This window comes from Nicotiana attenuata, unplaced genomic scaffold, assembly GCF_001879085.1.
Source record: "Nicotiana attenuata strain UT unplaced genomic scaffold, NIATTr2, whole genome shotgun sequence".
NCBI classification, from domain to species: domain Eukaryota; kingdom Viridiplantae; phylum Streptophyta; class Magnoliopsida; order Solanales; family Solanaceae; genus Nicotiana; species Nicotiana attenuata.
The window spans coordinates 9,476-29,468 of record NW_017672900.1 but is presented as its reverse complement, the minus strand read 5'-3'; the positions used below and the strand labels follow the sequence as shown (position 1 = coordinate 29,468).

Here is a 19,993-nt window from a genome sequence, read left to right as displayed (position 1 = left end):
CAAGCACACTCCCCCCTCCGCTTCTTCACTTCTCCTAACCATCTCCCACTACAGGTATGCCTTCTTGACACCATTTTTTTTCTTTCCTGTTTCTGATTTTCGTTTTTCTTTTTTTTATTTATGTATATATGTAGTTGTTGTTCTTGCCTTTGTTTAGTCGAAATCTGAAGCATATGTTGTAGTAAGTGTGGGTGGAATGGTTGGTGGAGTTTGAGCGTGAATTAGTGGTTCTTGTGGGTACATTGTGGTGGTTTTGGGGTGGTCAAATGCTTGAAATGGGTTGTGGGTGCTGAATGCCCACAAGGTGTTTGTGTATATGCCTTAGTGACTGTAATAGTGTACTTGTGACCAATTATGCGTGTGAAGTCTGAGTAACCGCAATGCGTCACAAGTTTGTGTTGGGTTGTGCTAATGTGCTTCTGTTTTTCAGGTACTATGGCTCTACCTCAGAAACGCCACGCCACAGGTGCCTCTTCTAGCAGCCAAGCTGGCTCGTCTAGGGCGCGCGGGGCAGCCCCTGCTCGCTCCTTTGGTAGCAGCAGGTTTGTCTCTGCTAAGGCTCAGGACCGCTTTGCGGAGAAGGCCTCTAAAAAGCCGATTTCGGAGAGGGTAATTGACATAGGATCGGTCCAGCTACACTGCCCTCACATGTACACTGAGCTGGTGCGGTGGGGGTTGCAAACTTTCATTGATGAGCCGGGCGAGGGCAATGTAATGGTTGTTAGAGAATTTACGCCAATGTGAAGGAGCATGTCGATGCGTAGTCACGGTGTGTCGAAAGGCGGTGAATGCCTCTGTTGAGGCTATACGGACGGCTACCAGCTGCCCCCTCCCGTGGATCCTTATGATGACTTTTATGTGGGGTATGGCAGCAACTACTCGCATTGGGACACGTTCTTTGAAACAATCTATGTTCCCGAAAAGGAGGTTGTCTGGATGAAGTATGGTAAGAAGTTCCACTCCTCGGCACTTACCTTTGAAGGGAAGTGTTGGTTGTATATTATCAACAGCCGTCTGCTCCCGTCCTCCAACACTACTGAGGTGAATGGGCCTCGAGCGGCTCTGATCTGGTGCTTCACCAATGGTCACAACTTTGACGTGGCCAGAGTGATTCATGCGGAGATGTTCACCCGCTGTCCAATCAAAAGGTATGGGTTCTTTTTCCCATCATTGATTACTAAAATTTGCAGGGTAGCTAGGGTGCCGGAAAATCTGGCAGTGGATGGTATAGTGCCAAAAGACCGCAAGTTCCGGGCAGACAAGGTAACCACTGGTTAGGAGCCGGCAGCAGCAGGTGGTGAGGATAGTAGTGACTCTGATGACTCTGAGGATGAGGAGACTAAGCAGGAGGACGTGAGGGCCGAGCCATAGGCCCATGATCAAATTGCAGCAGCTGCAGCACCATCTGGGACTGCTACATCTTCTGGAGCTGCCCGGGTGTCCCGTTTCACCGCCTTGGAGCAGGAGGTGGCTGGGTTGCGTACTTCAGTCACTGATTTGGGTGCCCGCATTGACGCGGTGGCTGAACGGCAGGTGAAGTCGGAGAAGAAATTCCTAGGCTGGCTGAGAGCTCTGGGTCATGCTTGCCATGTGAACCCAGACACCGTCTCCGATCAGGAGTGATCTTTCAGGGAAGTTCCTTTGCCTCATTGTTCCTTAATTATATGCCATGAGGACATGGCTACCTTTTAAGTGTGGGGTGGGGGACACTTCAATGTGTGTATGTACATGTAACAAGTTGATTGTTTGATGTTTTCTTCTTCTTGATTGTTGTTTTTGTTTTTGTGTGGTTTGAGTGATAGTTAAAGTAGGTAAGTGTAAAGTAGGTAATTGACTTGTCCCGACGACAGATCTCTCTCGACGGGGTTCTTGAGGGACTATGTCGAGAAAAAAAATAGAATATGGAGACTCTTCCTGATGACGGATCCTTTAGACAATTTTCTTGAGGGAAGTAAGTCTAGAGAAAAGACTAAAAAGATTTTTGTTTTTTTTTTATTTTTTTATTTTTAGGTAGTGTAGTAACTCCCCCTTGGTTTTTCTTTGGGCCACGGTTCTTTTCCAAGGGTTTAGCTTGACCCGGGTGTAGGTAGTTTTTGTTTATTTTGTTTTTTTAGTATTTAGTTAGTATTGATGGGCTATGAGCTGAAAGCGAAATAGAAACCCTTGGCGTTGATACACCTGAACACAATAAACACTGGAGTGTAAGGCTTAGTCTCAGTGGTTGATTCTTGCTAAAGTGCCTTAAATTGTATGTTTGCTACTGACTTGAATACTCAAACGAGAGTGTCTTGATAAGCCGGTCTAGAGTGAGTCATGTGCCAGGTGTGTGTGAGTTATACTGTATTCCATGCTGTGCATTTGATGCCTAGAACTTTCCCCCGTGTGTTTGCAAAGCGAAATAGCAATTTCATTCGGTCTTAGAAGTGATATAGGCATTTCTTTGTTGAGCCAGACATATAAAATAGACCCACCTAAATGTAATACATCGTAGTCAACCCCGTTGAGCCTATAAGCCTGTTTCTTTGGCAACCACATTGCGAACCTTACCCAATTGTTTAAATGGACATCTGTTTGAACCTTTTACCTCCCATAAGCACTTGAAAGGTATTGAAATTACGCAAAAGCAAAAGTATGGGGTGGTGGTTTAGTTTTGAGTGGAACCGAGAAAATAGAGGAAAGGTGCACTGTTTGGACAAGTAATAGAATAAGCGCCACTTAAAAATAAAAAAGAAAAAAAAGAAAAAAAAAGAGAAAAGAAAAAAAGGGGGGGTTTGTTTTGAGCAAATGTATTAGTCGATAAGTGGTGGTTTGTTGCAATTGCACCCAATGGAGTGGGATGTTGTAAATAAAAATGAGGTGGAATATCTGGTTGACATAAGTATGGCTTTGAAAGTTAATGTGATTGTATTAACGGTGCTTAGGGAGGTTAATCATTATATCCAAATATATCCTGCCCGTCCCTTAGCCTACATTACAACCAAGTGAAGTCCTATTGATCTTAGACTGAGTGGGCTCGATTAGTAGAGTAGTACACTACGGGCAAGCCTATGGTGCATCTTTGTGGCATGTGAATGTTCTTTTTGAGAGTGAGAGAATTTTATCTATCTAAGTTACTAATTGTTCTAAATATCATTATTTGTGGAACTACTCTCTTGTGTGATGTGAGGGCATGTGATTCACGAAGGAAAGGCAAGTCTTGACTTCTGTGTAGAGTAATTTGAGTAAGTATGAATAATGCACGACACATGAGAGTCGACTTTTGAGGCGAAGATTGTTCACTACTAGGCGTAACTTATGTGATTTGTTCTTGGTGTGATGCGTTAGGGAATAATGCTTAGTGAAGGAACCTCTATAGAATGTGGTGGATTGCTCGAGGAATAGCAATGATTTAAGTGTGGGGTGTTGATAATAGGCTAGATTTATGTAATTTGGTGATTGTTTATGTCCCAGCTTGATTATGTTTCATTGTGATAATATAGTTAAATGATGATAAATTGGATCTAATTGTGATTTTCACACGTTGCAGGTGTGACTGGCATGAATGAGGACTTAATACTATAATCGGAGCTAAATTGAAGAGAGAAAAGCCCCTAGAAGCTGAGTACGTGGGAAGACGAGAGAAAGAAGAGCTAAAATGGAGACCTGGAGTAGAGCGGCCATTAGCGCGTCCAGTAGCGCGACCGCGCTAGCCCAGTTAGTCGAGACAGAATGATAGGCTATATGTGCGGTCATTAGCGCGTTCACTAGCGCGACCGCGCTAGTAGTGCGTTCATTAGCGCGACCACGCTAGCCCAGTTCCGGAAAATTAAACTTCAGGGGTAAATTTGGAAGTTTGGGGGCAAATCCACTTAACCTATAGAAGGTCTAGCTTGCCCAAGAGATCATTATCAAGGTTTTCATCACTTAGTTCAATAAAAGAAGAGGCAAGAGGCAAGGAGGATAATTCAACATCGAGTTTTTCCTTTCTCCCTTTTGTTTTTACGATTTGTGATGACTTTGAATATTGTTTTGATGAACACTAGTACGAGTAGCTAAATATATAGTCTAAGGTTTTGATGGAACCTATTGAAGGATGAACTTCTTGTTATGTTAATATAGTTTGCCCGGTTAATCTCTATTTGTTCAACTATGTTCTTATTGTAGTTAATTGATAGGATCCTCAACTAGTTGTGCATATTTAGTGTGCATAACTCGGGAGAGAGTGCATATTTAGGTCAATTGTTTAACAAAACCACTCCCAAAGTATATGAGGGACCGATAACCGAGGGTTTAAAGGCGGGATTAGGGATAACGAAGCCTTGGGTGCAATCTAAAGTGAGCTGTAATAAACAAAGCCAACTAGCGTAACTTGGGAGAGTGCGTCTAGTAAATTGTCGTGATTACTCAGGAGAGATTTGCGGTAATAAGAGTGCTCATGATTGATAGAGACGATTAGGCAATTCTATGTGAAACATAACCGGAAGGGATTCCATCAATAGGGGAAATCATAACCTTAGAACCTTCTCTTGATTGTTTACAACTTAATCATAGTTAGTTTTCAGTTGCTTATTTACATTCATTCTTAGTTAGTAGAAACATCATAAATTATTATTCGCAAAGTTTGGGAAGTTGATTCCGTAGAATTTAGTAAGTCTAACGAGAGTAATTGATAGGTTAATTCCTTGTGGTTCGACTCTGGGCTAAATACTCAGATTATATTTGCAACGTCCGCGTGTCCTTTTTATAAGGCATAGTTGGGCGTGATCAGTGATACCTTTGTATATGGTATTACAACGACCTATGGGGCGGAAGTTCTTTAGATGGATGGCGTTTGGAAACTTTGGAATGAGACACAAATACGTGTCATTTAAACCCACTGGCAGTGAACCTAATTCAAAAGCTGCCTGATAGAGAGTTACCACTGATTCGTTGATCACATGCCAATATTTTTGGAAGAAGAACGAATGTAAACCATCCGGACCAGGTGATTTATTAGGATTAAAGGAAAAAGTTGCTGCTCTAATTTCATTGATGTTCAAGGGTCTATCTAAAGAGGATAAATCCATTGGACTGTGACTAGCCGTATCATTTTTTATTTCCTTCCAGTTGGAAGATGTATGATTTGTCATAAAGATATCTTGGAAATAGGAGGTAGTATGGTCCATAATTTTTGACGGGTCATCTATCCAATTTCCCTTAGAGTCTTTAAAAGAAACGATTTTATTAATCCGTCTTTTGTTTGTGGCACTTATATGAAAGAATTTGGAGTTACAATCACCTTCGTTAAGCCAATTGATTCTAGCTCTGAGTTTCCAGTAGTCTTCTTCCATCCGGAGACAATTGTTAAACTCAATTTTGAGGTTAGCCTCTAAATTGGACAAGAATTCACTATGACCATACGCTTTAGAATTTTGGATACCATTAATCCTAGCTAATAATTTTTTCTCGTCTTAGGAAGGTTACCAAAGGTGATTTTATTCCAATTAGTTATGGAATCTTTAAAGGAAATAGCGGCCTCAGTAAAAGTATTATTGTCCCAGCTTTTTTTACTATTGAAGCAAACTCTGGGTGGCCCGTCCAAAAGGTTTCTAACCTAAAAGGTCGCGATAGATTATAATTATACTTAGGGAGTAATTCTAATTTGATGGGGTTGTGATTAGAGTGGGTTTTTGGGAGGTGGACAACACTATCTTTGGGGAAAAGGTTTATCCAAGAGTCGTTTGTAAAGATTTTATCCAATCTTTCCATGATGCGACTCGAATTTAATTTTCTATTGTTGGACCAAGTATATTTAGGCCCTTTAAAGCCTAGGTCTATAACATTACAGTAATTAATCCTATTCCAAATTTTATAGGCTCGATTCCTATTGTATGGATTACCACCCCATTTTTCATTAGCATGTAACACATCATTGAAGTCCCCCCCCCCCCAAAGCCAAGGGCCTTTGTAATGATCAAAGATATCACATATATTATCCCACATTAAGTTTCTTTTATTAATATTAGTACTAGCATATATGGATGAAAAAATCCAAGAGTGACGAATTGGAAGTACCTCAATTAGAGCATGAATTTCATTGTTCCTTCTAACAAAGTTATGCACATTAACCATAGTTGTGTCCCATAGCATAGCTAGCCCTCCTGATTGACCCTCAGAGGGCACCTCGATCATGTCAGAGAAGCCAAATTCATGCATGAGACTGCTATGGGAGGTCATTCTGGTTTCAAGAAGGGTGACCATGCATGGATGGTAAGTATTGACCAGCTCATGGAAGTTCATTTTGAAATCATCATTGTTACCTCCCCTAATGTTCCATATGATGATAGTCTTAGCACGATTCATGGGGAGAGGTTGGGGTTGTTGGTGACCATTCACTAGGTTCCATGTCCGGAATACTGGATTCTTTCTTAGGCTTGGCACTAGGATCATTGCATTGTTTCCCACAGTGGGATCTTGGGGTGGACGAATGTCCATTGTACATTTGAAGAGTGAATTTGGGCATTCTAGAATACGCCTCTTCTCTCGCATCTCCTCGAAGAGAAAGAGCTTGACTTCGTCTAGGTTTGATGATTCCACCATCGATTCTCCTATTAGATCTACCTGATCTACCATCTCTCCCCCCATCTGATTTCCTACCTCTTGGGGAATGGGAGGTTGTGGAGGTTCCTGCTCCATATTCCCCACGTTCATGGGCATTTGAGGTTGTTGGTTGAGAACCATGGGGTCCCAAACAATCAGGACTGGGTTCAGGGCAGTTAGCTCTTGGGGGGGGGGGGAGGGGGGGAAGAAGGGAAGGTCTAGTCCCATATTCTGAGGGAGATAGGGGTTCTGATTGAAGGGGAGTGGGAGATTCCACTGGGCATGCATGTTTTGGAGGAGATTGTTGTTCATGCCTGGGGCAAGTGGTTGCATTATGTTGTTGGCCCAAATTTGGTTCATGTAGTTGTTCATTGCTAGCTGTAGCCCCTTCGCTACTAGTTGAGCAAGAAACTGGGGGTTTTGGATTAGGATTATGCTTTCTTGGCCATTTAGGTTGAGTTAAAGTGACACTTCCCTCCCCATTAACCCCAGTTCCAACCAAGATGTTGGGTGGTGATCCTGGGGGAGTGGAGGTTTTGCATAGAAGAGAGGAAGGTTTTGAAGGTGGGGAGGGAAGAGAGGGAGATTGTTCATGTTTGGTGGACGATGGTTTCTTATGATTCAATGAGCCTGTACCTTCTCCATGGGTTGATTGTGATTCTGGGCATTGTGGTGGGAGTTATAGGTGGGATTTAATGGGTCCGGTTCGTGAGAACAAGGAATGATTGTTTCAATTTGCATGCAATCTGGATCACTTAGCGTGCTAGGTTTAATACGGGATTTTGCATGGATTTGTTTCGGCACGTGTTCCAAAGTGTAAGACAAATGGGAGTTGATAGTAGAGGTGTCACCCGTTAGAGGTCGAGCATGCTGATTATCTAGACTAATATGGTCTTTCATTTGTTGAGTAGAGTTTATAGGACGTTATTGCTATTATTAAGAAGCCTTGTGTCAGTTGGTAAAGGATTATTGTAGTTATTAGATTTATTAGGGATAGGGGTACCGCTTTTGTCCTTTAGTGGAGTTTCAGATACATGCATTGGTTTAGCAGCATGGTTTGGGTTCATGCAAACCGGGTTCGTAGGGCAAGGTTAATTTGTTCGGTGGAATTGTCTAAAACCATTTGATGGTTTTCTGATCCAAGGCTAGAGAAACAGTTTTTATTAGTGAAAGAATTTGTATGATCCTTGGTTTAAGAGATTTGGAGGTCATTTGTAGTATTCAACATGTAATTTGCAATGCTAACTGCAGAGTTTTTAGCAATGTATTTTAATTTTTTGGTGATTAAATACTTACCTGTGGTAGCATCGAATAATTTTACCTCAATATTAGGATCTTGATTTGTGGTGGCGACTGCCTTGCCTTTCCTTTGATCCTGCTTCTTTTTGTTCCTTGAAAAGGAGACTGTATGCCAATCATTGAGTGTATCTGGGGTTTTGTCACTGGATTGAGGGTCCTGGGGTTGGGTAACCTTAGAAACTTCATTAGTGTCTAATATTATATCGTAGTTTTTAGTTAGGTGTCCTAATTTACCACAGTTTTTGCATAGGAAATGATCAGCCTCATAGAGAATGGACAGTTTATGGGTGCCAATTTAGATGTATTTTAAAACTAGAACTCCCAAAGGTAGCTCTATACAGAGCCTAGCGTATCTTCCTCTCAAGGAGGATGAAGTGCATGTATCCACCTTGAGGAGTCTTCCCATGTCACTGCCTATTTTTTGTAGAAGTTGGCCATCATAGAATACCGTGGGAAGTTGAGGTAATCTCACCCACACCGCTGAGTATGCTTGGGTGGCTTCCGTTGCTACAAAATTCGGTTGCCACCTTTGGATAGAGAGGAAGTAACCAAATATATATGGTCCATTTCGAAGGATCGAGATCATACTGTCTTCATTTTGTAGCTTGACAACAAAGTAATCATTTCCTAAGTCTATATGTGGGAAGTTTTCTTGTAATTTTCAAAGATCTTGAACTTTACGTTTGAGGATATGGTGAAGGGTTCTTTTGCCTTGGAGTTTAATGATGAGAGAAAATTTTCAAGGTTCATAGATTCTCAGTCTATCCTCCTGTGAAATATGAACCACAATTGGACTGATTTCTCTTCCATCTTCTGAGGCAGGATTGGACATCTCCTGATCTTGATAAACGGAGAAGGATGGCAAGTGTTTTGAGAAGTCCGTGTTTATAACTATATGTCCCTTTGGTCAAGGAGTTTGGATTTGAAAGAAGGAGGGGATGTGGGAACAGATGTTTGAGTACTGATTTGTTCATCCAACTCCTGGACTGTTTGTGTTTTTTGGGAATTCAAACCGTCCAGTGGTTTGGAAGGTATATGAATCGATTCTAGATTGGGGGTTGGGAATTGCATTTGGACAGAAACGAGGAGAAAAATTAATGAGGGGATGGAAAGAGTTAGCTTTTAAGTGACGATAAATTCACTTCACGAAGTTGCTATAACCTTGTAAACCCTACCAGCCCTCCTTTGGCAAATTTTGACTGGATCTGGGCACTCCACTGCCCAAATAAGATTAAATTTTTCCTTTGGAAATGTCTTCATAATAAACTTCCAACTCGTGCCTACTTAAATTATATAGGGATCAATATTGACTCTACGTGCCCTATGTGCAAAACCAGCCCAGAAAATCTGGAACATATTTTTACTGAATGCCCAATTGTCAATGAAGCTTGGATTAGATTAGGGTTTTATAGTAGCTCCAATGCTAGCTCGAACCACTGGTTAACTTTCCTTCGAGATCTTCAACCACCAATACTCTCCAAGATGCTTAAATGGTTTGATCTTTTCCCCTTTGTTGTCTGGAACATTTGGCTAAATCGCAATAATAATAATGTGAACAACACCTCTCTGAAATTCTCCATTCAAAGCTCAGTTCAACTGGCCACTGAATATAAATTGCTTACCGTAACAAACAAACATATCAAATAATAAACTAAAATATAAAATAATAAACTAACATATAAAATAATAGACCTGTTGAGTGATAAATTGGGGAAATTTTCTCATCATGAACACAAAAACATTGGATTCCTTGGTGCTATATATAGCACTGTACGCTAAGGCTTTATATATATATAGCGCCTTAGCTAAAGGCGCTATATTTAATTGGGCAAACGGCCATTAAGGTATAGCGCCTTTAGCTAAGGCTTTATATATATTTTGGTCACTAGTTTTTTTCTATACATTTTGGTTCTTTGAGTCCAAAAGAACCACATTTTGGTTCCGGACTCGTGCATTATATACCTATAATACACATATTTTTTATATACTTTTTGGTTAGTAAATGCAATTAATTTTTGGCCGACCGATCAATTTTATATTTTGCCCAATAAACACGTAGATGGAAGATGATAAAAGGGATAGGATAGGAAGAAAAGGTAGCGACAAAACGACTAAAAATTCAAGGTGAACATGTCTAACAGGATATAGAGGCCGTTTGGATTAGCTGATTTGAAGTAGTTGATAAGCATTAGGTGCTGAAAAGCACCTTTAAGTGCTGAAACTGATTTAATAAATAAGCAGTTACGTGTTTGGATATAAGTGCTGAAATTGATAAAAAGTTGCTGCAACATTTGATTAAAAAGTGCTGATAAGCTCTTTTTTGTTAAAATGACTTAAATAACCTTAGAACTGTTTACACTTATAAGGGCGTCATTTCTTTAAAATTTTAGATTTCAGACCGATTCAAATACAAAATATCCTATTTGTCATTTTATTTCAAATACAAGTGTGCTTAGATAAGATAATGTTTATGATAAGCATATAATAATAAGTTATAATAATTAATAAATTGACAAAATTTTCTCAATAAAAAATAAACCTAAATAGGACAAAATATTGAAGAGAAACAAACACTGTCTTCGTCACCACGACACTTAAAAAGCAATACACCAAAAATTTGATATGTCCTCATTTATTACATACAATTCAAAGATTAATACACAATCACATAGATACAAAATGCAAAGGAATAGAGAATTTGCTTATCTTATATAATCAATGAGAGTTGCAAACTTGAAGGGGGGGGGGGGTGGGGGGTTAGGTTGAAAAAATACCTGAGGCAGTGAGTATCGATGTAGGAGTTTTGTTCCAAAAAGGAATATTTTATGGATAAAATAGTAAAAATCTTGATCAAACTTAAAGTGCTTATAAGCTAAAAATTTATAAGCTGGGGGTGACCAGCTTATGGCTTATTTTTGACTTATAAGCACCTGGCTTATAAACACTTTTAACTTTGCCAAACGCGTAGATAAGCCGAAAAGTGCTTATAAGCTCGTTTGACCGGCCTATAAGCTTAGCCAAACACCCTCATAAGGTGGAGTTAAATAGAAAAGGGGTAAATGAAAAAATATGATTATAAAATAATAAGGGCATACATGATAGGGAAATGATATAACGATCCATCATACCAAATTGATTGTTACATAAAATTGAACTTTTTATTATTATGTGATAACGGATTCAACAATACAGTACAATAACAATACAATATAATTTAATATAATACAGAATAATATAATACAATACAATACAATATAGAACAGTACAATATATTAATACAATACAATATAATGGATAAGAACCATCCAAACAGGCTGGAAGAGTAACTTAAAATGCTTCATGTGATATTGATAAGTTAATAAACCAAGTAGAGTATCAAATGCGACCTAGGATTCGTCATCCTTGGTCTCTAGCTTCATGCAATCAATGAACGATTTTCCATCAAGTTCTCGTGCAAAAAAATCCTGTAAATATTTTTCTACATGAACACTTCGGAATTTTGCAGGATTATGTGGTCCAATGAGGCTGTGTGCAGGACCTAACTCAGAGTCGAGATTAAAGATATAGAATGTTGCAAGAGATAGCCTCTCTTTGTTTGAGTTTACAACTGCTCTGTGCACATTGCTCCTATAAACACCATTGCTCACTATCTGCCAAGTCAATTAACACATTTACCTGAATTAAATCCCTTTTCAAGAAACTTTAGGTGTTTGAATATCTGAAGTAAGATACAATAACACATTCAGTGTGGTCCTACAAATGGGGTCTGGGAAGGTAAAGAGGCTGTTTCCGATATATATCTGAAATGAGATGACACGAAAAATAAAGGAAGACTTAACATATAACAAGGAAAACCTTATTTACCTCCATCATATCGCCAACATTAACAATCAAAGCATTTGGAAGGGGTTTTATAGGAACCCAAATACCGTCTTTTCGAATTTGGAGACCATCAGTTTCATTAAGCTGGAGAAGGATGGTGAGGGCATCAGCATCAGAATGAGGACTTAAGCCAATGGTTTTGTCTGGCTCAGGGCAAGGAGGATAACAATTCATCCTTATTAATTGCATACCATCTGTGAACAGATCTTTCATTTCCTTTTCATCCATCTTTAAAGCCTTTGCCAATTGACATAAAATGCTTATTGTTAGGCTCTTGAATTCTTGGCAGTGTGCTTCCATGATGTCCCTAAAGTATCCAATCATATCATACAAACATTAAATGAGGAAGGGAGTGAAGATCAAGGCACAAGTTAGAATATACATCTAAGCTTAAGGTATATATATATATATAGATTCAAATATCTTAATCTTAAGAAAAACAAACGGGGCCTTACTATATAGCGGTTAGCTATTAACAAAAATTTATTTTCCAAGAGAATTAAATGGTCATTGCAGAAGCAAAATACGACTAGCAAATAGTATGTATACCTTGTGTATCTTTTCATATTTTCTTTTTCTTTTCATTTCATATTCTCTTGTAACTCTTTTTTGTGTTATAACTCAGAATATTTTGTGTGTGTGTGAGAGAGAGAGAGGGGGTACCTAAGTGAGACAGGAAGCTTTGGGAATAAGTGAGGTTTTCTCAAACGGGTAGGGAGAGTGGTCATGTAAAACAAATCACCCCAGTCTAACTTTTGCTCTTCAGAGAAAACAAAGGCTTGCCCATATCCTTCTACATCCCCTTCTTCCTGTTCAAACTTCTTCTTCTCTTCCAACGGTAGATCGAAAAACGCTCGGATTTCTGACTTCACTTTCTCCACCAATGATGAACTCACTCCATGATTCACCAACTGCAAGAAAGTAATATTAAAAAGATTGTTAAATTTTGTTGTAACACAAGTATATTCTTTGGGTGGTGGTGATTGATGACTTTTAAGTCATCAGTCATCACTAACAGGGGTAGATACGCCGTCGAAGTTATGGATTTGACAGAAGTCAATAGATTAAACTCAAATCTTATATTTATATCAATAAATCTAATATGTATAAATAATTCATCCAGATAACAAAACAAGATTATGGATCCAAAATTCAAAAACTTGAAATCTTGGATCCACATCCATTTTAGGAACAAACAAACCTTGTAACCATTTCTCCACAACTTAAAATCTTAAAACGAACAACATTTGGTCATTGAAATATACATATACCTGGAAAAATCCCCATTCTTTGCAAGCAAAATGAAGCCTCTGAAGCTCTGAACCATCATTCCCGATGGCCAGCAGTTTTTCCATGTCAATTACTGGAACTTGAGGCAATATGGAAGAGTAATTGGATGTCAAAAAGACGTTTCGATATCATTACGAATATATCGCGGCGGAACGCTTACTTGTTGCTTTACCAGCTCTTGAACGCTAGGAACTTTCAAAGTGCTACTACCTATCTTTCTCGATCTTGCAGCTTCTTCCATCGATAATTGAGATATTTTCTAAGAGAACTTGTGTTAGATAGCTAACTTATTGAGCTGCAACTATTGGGGTGCGTGTAAAATATATAAAAACGTGGGTGTGTTGATATATCTATATATAATTATAATTGAGGGCCCTAATACAGGTTACGTGGCACTCCCATCTAGCAGAAACTCAACTTTTCTTTTCCTGTGATTTTTCACGATTTCCTCTGATTTTCCACTATCAAAAACCAAAAGTCAAAAACATACAACGCTTCAAAAACAACGGTTTCTTTTCCAACAGATTCTTTACTTTCTCTGTTCCCCTCTTCTCTTCTTTCTCTGTATTCATCCTCTTTATCTTTCTATTTTCCTATTATCCTCTTTGCTTCACCTTTATTGATTTACTTTAATTCCTTTGCTAATCTCTAAATTCTTTCCTCAACGCCGTTTCCAATTGCTTTTTCTGGTTACTTTCGCTTTGATTCTTCATTCTGCTCCGTTTTTCACTTACTCCTTTGCCAGCGCAGAACAAGTGGATAACAATTGCTTATTTTGACGCCCATGAAGTGTTCGAAAATATGCCCCATAGTTGACCTTGCCCACGGATTCAAGATTGCTGCAAATTTACTCAGCACTTGCCGGTATGTAATCCTTTCAAAGTTAATCTTTACCAACTATGCTTTCTTTGCATATCTTTTCAGAATTTTAAATGTCAAACCATTGAAGTTTGACAATTCAGTTGAGAACATCATTTATTTTTCTTTTTAGGTTGATAGATGGTAGTGCAAACTAACAAAAGGCCGTCAAGAGATTCAATTTTACCTTCTCCATTCGTATTTGAGGTACGCCCCAAAGATTGTTAACTGTTATGCTTTTTGCACAATGGATAACCATGAGTATAAAGATATAATATACATAACTTTTTCAAATTTCATAATTAAGGGCGTGTCTGATATGGAGTACAAGAATTTTGCTTTACTGATAAAGATTTATCATGTGTATATAATTTATTGATGGGTGAAGAAAATTAAGGAGGAAGAAAACTAACTACCCTGCAATCCATATCCATGCAAATACCAAATTGGAAAACAAAAACTAAAGGAAAAACAAATGAAGATTAAGACTCGCCAACGGTCGTTGCAGCGATGAAGAGATGAGCGAAGGTAGTTAAAATACTACTATCACAGAAATAGTGCTACAAATAAGAGAGAAAAAGAAAAGCACAAAAGCCAGAGAAGAAGATACTCATAAAAATGCACATATGAGGCGACATAGGCAGAGTTAAGTGCAATCAATCATTATTAATGGTTAGGGAAGATTTTTTTATTTAATAGTGATGTCTGATGACCATTGAACTTAATTTTTATGTCTATAAATATTGATTATAGTTTATACTCATATGGAGTTTAGACTATATTAGATTTTCATTGTAATCTCAGATATTAGTACTGGATAGATCCTGTTACTTCTTATTTTTCATTTTATTATATAGAATTCTTGCTATATTAATATTATTATATTGTTATCCTCTGCTGGAAAACCCCAAAAGCCTCATTACTTTGACTGTTTCTTGGTGATGTTTAAATGGATCTTCCGCTCATCCATTCTTCTTCTTAAGTCTGAATGTGTTATGTTGAATCTGTCCTTTTGTTGACAAGTTGGATTATCCTCTCGCCTGACTAGGTACCTGGCACGTGATGTTGCTGCTCTTTAAGATGCTGCCATTCAGGTAGTCATTGCTTTGGCTTAAGATTTTGTTTCAGTCACAAATATGTTTAATATTTTTTTAGGTAATTTAGCAAATATTAGCTCTTCTTTTTCCCTGGCTGAGTTTCCTTTCACTCTATTTTTGACTTGTAGGAAGCTTATTTAGGTGGTAATAACCTTCAATTTCCAGATTATGTCTATTATTTTATGGGAAACGTGCAAAGGTTGCATTTTTTCTTGGGTCTTATATAGCGGTTCTATATAAATTAAAAGTTACAATTACTCTTTCTAATGGAATAATGAAAATATAGTACTATATTGTTTATAATTTTAAACTAGGACACCGGACATTTACATCACTTTATTGGGGAATGAGGCCGGTAATGTGCTTAGATGTATGATTCTCCTTTATAATTGAGTACCACCAATATAACACAACATAAATTGTTTAATTGCCACGAGGTTAGTGTATTCGTCTTCTCGAGTTATCCTTCTGTTCTAGCATTTTATTCCATAATGACAATTGCGGTCATTTGAGATTATGAAAGTAGAGCTTTCACAAAATTATCATGGATGCTTATGGGAAACATATGATCTTCCTCCCTTGAGTTTTAGTTATTCAATATGAATTTTTGGTATATACGGGAAGTAATGTTCACATTATCTTTGCATGTGTATGGAACTTAATTAAAATTTGTCAATAATTTATATATAAATATAAAGCTAAAAAGTTAAAATCTAATGGGAACCTCCCCATGCTCACGGATGTACTATTTATCTCTCTCTTTTTTTTTTTGGAATTTCCCCATCTACATGATTCTTAAATAAGCCCGCAAGGAAAAACACATCACTTTTGAATTGCTTTACAACTTCTTCTTTTTTAAAATGTTTATTCGGTCGGGTGATTTATACACAGTTTATTTGCCTTGGTGCAGTTTATTCAGTAGAGCAGAGATGAGCAACTACGTCAACGTTGAATTTCTCTTTGGATCAGTTTGTGTTTCCTCAACTCTCAGTATTTTTTTGTTTCCACATTATTACCTCCACTTTATAGTTGTAAAAAAGTAAATTGTCCAATTAAGCTTTCAAATAAATTATAGTAAATATTTATGCTGAAATGCAAATTTGGTTCCTTACTTCTTTGACGAGAACCAAAATAAATATGTTAGGAATTATGTTAAGATATGTTTTCCCTACAATTATAAAGAATTTTAGCTTTCTGATATGTCTTTAACTATTACAACTATTACATATAATACCTTTAAAATTTGACTCGGATAGCTGGATTAATTCATTGGTTTATAAACATATTTAACCTTCATATTTTGACTATAACGCTAAGCCACATTGCAACCACTAAAACTATTTCTAATTTATTTGTTTAATCAAATTTCGTATTGTCAAATGTTCATATTGATTTCCTCTTTCTGGGTTTTACAAATCACTCTTTACGATCACGTTTTGCTTCTCTCAGTCAGCAGTGGCGAGCAACACCAATCTCCCCATTTTGTGCTTTCTGATTTCAACTTCTTTTTAATTTTTATGATTGTTGCTTATATAAAGTGATTAAGTTGTCGCTTTGAGGAAAGCTCTTCTCAACCTCAAAGGGGTGTATCTTAACACTGGATTGGTGGACTTCAAAATCGTAAGATTGTATCACTTAACAATTATTATGTGAAGTTCATAGCAGTAAGTTTGGAAAATAAGATATGAAGGGACTCTGTATATTGGGGAGCTTGTACAAACGTGTGTGGACTTTCTGTTAAGCATAGACATAATTTTCTCAATCTACATGTCTATTCATCAAATTAGTAGCACTTCTTTTAATTTAATCAATATGTTATGGTCATGGATCATCAATAATGATACATCTAATGCCATTCCCATGACTTAAGCTACTCATTTGATACATTTAAGTCACTTCTCAATTGGTATTAAAATTCGAAAATGATTGCGATGGAGAAATTGTTTAAGAAGGCTGAAAGCTTTTTGGACCTCTATTTATAGTGTTGTGGGATGTTTCATGAGATGAGGTGCATTTGTGAATTTTCATGCATTTAATAGCTTTAAAGATCTAATGTGAATGGAAACGTTTCATATTAATCTCATCCTTTGGTGAAATGCTCATATTTCCTATTGCCAAGGCTAAACCAATTCCTTTTTGTTTCAAAGAAAACGTTTTACTATAAGTTTAAATATTCTTCCTCAAATTTAAAAAATGAATTTATGTTTTTAAACAACCGCACGAAGCGCGGGAATTTCGCTAGTTTCTATTATATTGAAAAGGAAAGATGGTTGACCAAGGGTATATATGTCACTTTTTAAAAATACCATGTTTGTATTTCTTAAATGCAAAATATACGTGAATCCCACATTTCTCTAGCCACAACTTTCCTTTAAATGCACTATGCATGTGTTGATATGACATGACGTGCAAATGCTCATTTCCAATCTTTTTCTCATTTTGAAAAATTATTAGTTTTGTTTTATTCAGATAGAAGATTCCATAAAGAAAATAAAATTAATTTTTAAATAATACAACAACAAAAAGAAATATCGATATTTACAAGATTTTCATATTTACCCATACTATCTTAAAGCAATTTGGAAATAAAGATTAAATGATTTTCATCTATTAATACTATTTGAAGACGATTTCAAACTAAATATTTTAAAAAATATAGCTTGTTAAACCTCAAAAGTTAATTAACTAAAGACAAAGCAAATAATTTTTACGGCACTACTTGATACTATTGAGTCGCTCAACCCTGTCGATTTCTGTTTTGGTTTTTTGTTTTGTTTTGAGAATAGTAAAAATATTATATATGGGTAGCACGAAGGCTTGCTTGGCCATCTTTACAATTGACAAAAAAACAAAAGCTATAGCTTTCTCCTAACTCTTACTGCAAGCATTCTCTAGATTATATAAATATATAAAATTAGAGATTTTCCAACGTTTAATATTTTGAATTAATATAATTGACGCCCCGTTGACTCGCTCAAGTGTCGAGTTTTCGTCTAGGAAACTTGAATATATAAAGGTTCAATGTCAACGAACAGCCAAAACCAGACTTATAAAATTCTTTAAGCTATAATTCCATTATTTAGCTTCTTTATCAATTCCCTAGCTAGTACCTAAGCCATTTATTTATTAATGTTTTTAACTTTACATTTTTTTATCTCTACTCTATTTGATTCTCTACAACAATGACAATTGAGGTCATGTACGTGATCCAAATTAAGATTCTTTTTTTTTTTTTTTAATTTTCAAAATATTTCGAGGAATTATCCACTGCCTCGTTGCCATCTTCACAATCACAACTAGGGCATTTGAAAATTAAAACACTTAGATATTGAAAGTCGAACATAACAGATATTGTTCATAACATAAAATGCAATTTCCTCATAGATAGAGTCAGTCACTTAACTAAGTACTCTAAAAGTAAAAAAAGAAGATTATTCCAAGTCTAAGCAGTCTATCTATTTGTCACGACCGCAATTTAGGATCATGGCCGCCGCTTAGGAGCAAGTGCCCCTAAGTAAGCCTCATTGATATTTTATAGAAAAACGGACCGAGTTTTCCCTATTTTTGGATTATCCAAAAAAACTTCCTGTCGCAAAATCAACAACCAAACATTCTAATATCAATCCAACCAACAATAACTTTATCCATTAACCAAAATAAGTATCAACCATTATAATCCACCCACTAACAGCCACAAATACTAATTTATCTCCAAATTCGATAAGAAAGAGCAATACTCATCATAAGTCTAAAATAGCGAAAGAATACTCATGACACTAAAAGAATGACCATGGAGGGACTCTATGAGTTAATAAGAAAAGACGATAACAAATAAATAAACTTTTCGCCCACGCAAACAAGTGCGGGGCTCACCAGGAACTATCAACCCCTATACTTTAATTAACGAAATCCTCGCTCGCGTCAAATGCTGTTTCTGTAGCGGGAGTGAGTCGCTAGCTCAGTGAGTAATAACACTTAACCATAACCATTTTTAGTTGGGGACTAGTCAGAAAACATGCTAGTATATTATACAGAAAATATCATAAGAATGCCCTTTCTGAAACAATAAACAATAATCAGTCTCATCATGTGTTTCGTGTAACAAAGTCAATTGAACAATTCGGTAATAAACCCGGTAAGCACTGTCTCATAGCAAATCTTTATGTTTGGGAGGTTTCCAATAAAGAATCATGTAATCTGTATCACTGTGTAGACCCCTTCATAAAAGGAGTCAAATATAACTGTAGGTCCCTACTCGAGGGAAAACTGTAACTGTATGCTAGTTCTACCTTCCCACTAGCGAGGTCTATAACTGTAATCGGTAATCTGTAAATACAAGGTGCACCAGGTCTAACGAACCCGCCATTAGCTACGGGATCGTTCAAAGTCTCCTCTCATTTATACTTTTCTTTGTAAACAGTAAATATTCACATGGAAGCATTTTCAAAATAGTATAGGGCATTTCAATTCTTATCAAATCATGTGATCCAATTTCGGTAACGGTAATCAGGGGCGGATTTAGGGGGGCGCAAGGGTGTTCACCCGAACACCTTTCGCCGAAAAATTACACCGTATATATAAGGCAAAATCTATTTTTTACCTCTATATATTAAGTTTTGAACACCCTTAACACAATCCAAAAGTGTAGTTTAGTGGTCAAGGGGGTTCAAAATCTACATAAGGTCATGGGTTCAATTCCCACTAGCTACAAAAAAAAATTTTGAACCCCCTTCGTGGAGATCCTGCCTCCGCCACTGACGGTAATCATATCTCAAATAACAGTAAAACATGTCTAGTAATAGTGAGAACATTTTAAATAACGGTAAACATCTCAAGTAAACTGTTCAGTACCATATCAAGTAAAGGACTTGTCCCACATGCAATTTCAAATATTCTGTAACACATTTTATTTTCAAAATAAGGTATAAACCATGCAGGTTATGAAAACACAAATTGCGGTAAGATTACTACTCACAGTACTCGTACCGGAATACCGAATGTGTCACCAC

At 37.1% G+C, this 19,993-nt stretch overlaps 1 long non-coding RNA gene and 1 pseudogene across 1 annotated transcript; one reads left to right on the top strand and one right to left on the bottom strand.

Annotated features, from left to right (window-relative positions):
• Positions 1-11,112: 11,112 nt before the first annotated feature.
• LOC109214860 lies at positions 11,113-13,337 on the bottom strand (annotated as a pseudogene).
• Positions 13,338-13,426: 89 nt separating this feature from the next.
• Positions 13,427-16,140, top strand: LOC109214861. Its single transcript, XR_002066277.1, has 4 exons — positions 13,427-13,893; positions 14,021-14,094; positions 14,936-14,981; positions 15,895-16,140. It is a non-coding gene; the product is annotated as an uncharacterized LOC109214861 (long non-coding RNA).
• Positions 16,141-19,993: the final 3,853 nt, after the last annotated feature.